This window comes from Macaca thibetana, chromosome 13, assembly GCF_024542745.1.
Source record: "Macaca thibetana thibetana isolate TM-01 chromosome 13, ASM2454274v1, whole genome shotgun sequence".
In the NCBI taxonomy this organism is placed as follows: Eukaryota; Metazoa; Chordata; class Mammalia; order Primates; family Cercopithecidae; genus Macaca; species Macaca thibetana.
Window position 1 is genome coordinate 85,626,219 of NC_065590.1, and position 4,332 is coordinate 85,630,550.

General features: G+C 38.8%; 1 long non-coding RNA gene across 1 annotated transcript; it reads right to left on the reverse strand.

Moving 5' to 3' along the window:
* Positions 1-250: 250 nt before the first annotated feature.
* LOC126934134 (uncharacterized) lies at positions 251-2,785 on the reverse strand. Its single transcript, XR_007718844.1, has 3 exons — positions 2,702-2,785; positions 2,251-2,337; positions 251-747 (listed from the first exon to the last, which is right to left on the reverse strand). It is a non-coding gene; the product is annotated as an uncharacterized LOC126934134 (long non-coding RNA).
* Positions 2,786-4,332: the final 1,547 nt, after the last annotated feature.

Genomic DNA, 4,332 nt, shown 5'->3' on the forward strand with positions numbered 1-4,332 from the left:
ATCTCAAAAATATAAATATAACTTAGTTAGAAGATAAATACATTACCCAAATATGGATAAACAGATTTTGTATCTTCCTTTGGGGAAAGAGTGAGCTTGTTTGTACCCTAGGTTGTACAAAGGATATTTGTATATTGACCAATGAAAACATGATTTTTGCCACTGTATTTATTTGGAAATTAAATAAAGTTTTTAAAGATGATGATAAAGATATGAATGCCAAGCTAAAAAGAGGTAGACTATGGTGGATTCGTCTTGTGTCCATTCAGCTAATATGGAGCATGTTTCTTATAATTCCTTACCCTGAATAGTTCTATGTCAGTACAGGCAAGTGGAGACATTTTACATGAGATTTGGAAACTGGAAATGAAGGAGCAGTCATATTCCTCTTAGGCTTCAAAAATCAGTGTAGGGCGTCTGGTTTTGCCAGGTAGGTACTTTGCTGATTATCTACTGGCTCACCTTGTTGGCATAGAATAGCAGCAAGCCTTGCTGCTCCCCCAGCTGTCAACCATTCCCTCCTTCAGCTACCCTGACTCGTGGGCCATGTGTGTTTAACATCATAAGGAAGGGAGCAAGCTTCTACCATAGATCACCCATATCACTGAAGACAGTGACAACTTATGTCGATTCCAGTCTATCTTCATGGGTTCTGGTTTATTCTCACAAATTTCAGTTTCTTGCTGCTCTGCCCTTCTTTATGTCCATGTTTCTTTTTTAACTTTCTGCCACTCTGATTTCAGACCCCTGTAGTAGACACAGAAGCAATAACCTTAAAAATACTGTTCAACCAACTTTCATAATTGTATAAGGTCAAATCCCTACAATAAATCCTTTTTTATGTATCATTCTTGTTGGTTCTGCTTCTCCTATCAAGTCCTCACTGACATATTGATACTGCAGCCGTGGCACTGAGGCTAGAACACACCCACTGGACTTCTCATCTCCAACCAGACATCAGTGAGCTCAAAAAGTTCCTGGGCAGGAAGGGACTAGGTGCCTTTGGATAAGACTTCCTATTAAATCCAAAAAGTGAGCATTACAGCCTTGGCTCCAATATTGAAAGAAGTATATGATAAGTTCCCAAACCAGAAGGAAAGGTAATCCAGTTACATTTAGAATTAATTTACCATGATGTTTACGGTCAAAACCTAAGAAAGGTGAGAGGAATGTGTCCACCAATCCACGTGTTAACCAAAATGGCAGGAGTCCATCCTGGGCCAGATGACTCTCAGGGCACTATAGCTAATTGTTATGGTCCATGCAAGCAAGTTTCAGGTGGGAGGACCCTGAAGACAAAGCCCAAAGACAAACGATATTATCTGCAAATAATCTCAAACCCCATGCTAGGCTCACAACCTCTGAGCCAGCGACAGTACTGAAGTTTTCTGGCAGCAGCAGAACATATTGAGGATAATACAGGCTGGCCAAATCTATGAAAGGCTACAGAAGCACTGATTCAGGGAGAATTCTGGGATGGAGTCTTGACCACATTTCTAGCATGTGTACCCCATAATTATCTGCCAGAGGAGTCATTCACATCCAGTAGCTGTGAATGCTGGAAGGAGAGCCAAGAACACTCTAAAAGTCTGTGATTTGGGATTACACCAAGGGGGCTAAGGGTGATTTACTGAAGCCAGACACCTGGAAACCGGGGCAGGTTTTCTGAGCTGATCTATGCTGGTACCATGTAGTCTGGTTGAGTAGGTTCAAAGTTCAGGACAGGGTTAGCTGGTATAGAGGACACTTTGACACATTCAAGGGCAAATTTTCCTGGCTAAAGTTCAAGAATAGATATCTAGAGCTAGAGGGAATAAACAGACAGAATAACCAACAGTAAATGCTAATATTATCTTAGATCTCCACAAATATTTTCTATTTTAAAAGGCGCTTCAAATATTTATTGAGCCCTAATGCTGCAGGCATAGTTCTATACACTAGAGTGTTGTTGTGATGAAAAAAGATAAAGATTCTGTCTTCATAAAACTCACTCTCTTGTTGTGAAAGGCAGAAAATAAACATATAAGCAGATAATTGATGTCATGGACAATGAAATGCAGGACGGGGTAGAGGGTAGTGATGGGAGTTCTATTTTATAGAAGAGGCTCAGGTGAGATCTCTCTCAGAAAGTAGCATTTGTGCTGGGCCCTGAAAGAATGGAGGATGCAAACCACACAAATATCTGTGGGAGAAGAGGGAAAGGTTTATATAAGATACAAGTGACAAAGTTGGGATTTGAATCCACAGTACCTGATTTATCAACTTTCATTTTTCCTTCTTCCTTTGGTAACACTCTTATTCTCCATGAATGCTGACTTCAATCCCTGGCAGATTTTCCTTTAAGAATTTTGAGTACATTAAATTAGTATTTGACGATCTGGACCAAGCTATGCATTGTGTTTATACTTGCTCCCAACTTCCTCCCCTCTGCCTCCCAAGATAACTAAAGTTCATTTTAATGGGGACAAGGGTGTCTGATGCAATGGATCTCAACACAAGTCCACTAGAGATAAACCAGTATATGAAAGGCTATGAGGCATTCTGTAGCATGGCCTTTCTGACATTAAATTGCCTCTGGAACCCTTTTATCTGTGGCGTCCATTGCCATCATATGGCATGAATGTTATAAGAAATACACTTTTGAAAACACGAACGTAAAGGATGGGAGCCTCTTCTGAGCTGAGTGACCTTGGGCAAATACCTTTTCCAAATCCAGACTTTCCAGGTTTCCAGATGATGGAATCTTGGACACTGCAAGGATCTCACAGTTGCCTGATGTTTGAACCTCCTTCCTTAAATGGCTTTTTGATTGCTGTTGTATGTAAAAGGGTGCAGCAAAAGTTCATTTCCTTTCTCAATTTTGTCAGAAACTACCGGCATAGAAAGCACTTGCAGAAACTCATTCCATGGGGAAGGGAGAAAGATGTTAGTGAGGAGAAAGATGCTCATCTGTTTCTATTATTCTGCTCTCTCAAATCACTAGCTTTCCTGGAACAGAGCAGAGGTCTGAATGTGGTTTCTTTCTTCTAAGCATTTTTTTTTTTTTTTGGAAACTCTTAATTGAAATATACCCTTTTTAAAAAGTGCACAAATAAGCATAAATGTTGGTGTCAGTGAAATTTTCAATCCTGCTTTAAGAAAAATAAAAACCATCACTAACATCTCAAAGTTCCTATTGAAGTCTCACCTATACCTACCCCAAAATACACCAGTCACTCTAATTTAAATACCGTATTTTAGCTTTATACAAATTGAACTGTAAATTTTCTGCCTGGCTTCTTTTGTTCAACATTATTCCTTGTGACTCATCTATATTGTTACATGTAGCAGTAGTTTATTCATTCTCTTTCTCATTGCTGTGTAATATTCTGTTGTATGGATTTCCTACCAGTTCTCAAACCAACCTGCTATGTTTAACAGAGTGGTGTCTGACATGCAAAGACGTCAAACTCTAATGACCTAATTTATTTGAGGAAATATGAGAAAAATGTGGGGGAAGGAGATAATGTTAGAAATTCAGTCTGGATTATTCTTAACACAAAATTATAATGATTTTTTATTGACATGAGGGACATATTATTTCAGTAGAGTATTTCACTTTCTACTGAGTATGGACCATTTGACACACTAGATTGAAAATGAATTTCAATTCACACTGATCAAACCTATAATTCCTTGGGTGCTTCTGTTGGCCCCCCACATTAAGTAGCTGAGATACTGAGTTTTCCTGCAAGGAACTGAAACAAGAAACCACTGAATCAAGAGAGTTACTGGTAAGGAAAGCTGAGATCAAAAGTGTGGATCCCAGCATCTGGAATGGGTACACCTGAGAAACCATTTTTACAGATGGAGATACATCATCTATTGCTCTATGCATGTTCTTTGTATCAAATAAATCTTCCTCCTCTCATGGTGGTGGTCTTCATGCCTGACATTTCACATTCTGGTTATGAAGACTATGCAGCTCTCTAAGCCTATGTTTCCGAATCTGTAAAATGAAGATAATACCTATTTCCAAAATACTGTTGAGAGAACTAAATAAGACAGTTTGTACACAATGACAGGTATTGTAAATACCTATTTAAAAGTAGCCTTTCAGATCTTTAGATATCTTTTCAGCAGACATTGTCCAATTAATATTGCAAATATTAAATTGAAAAACATCAGTGAAAGAATAAACTACTGATTTTCTACTTGAGGATTAATTTGTGCACAGAGTTAAGCACTGACATTCTGTATCAGACAGAAGCTAGGAAAGACATTGAGATGTCATCTCTGGCATCGTCCCTGCCTTGAGAGACCTGCCCAGAGCCCCTTTCACTCTGAGTTATG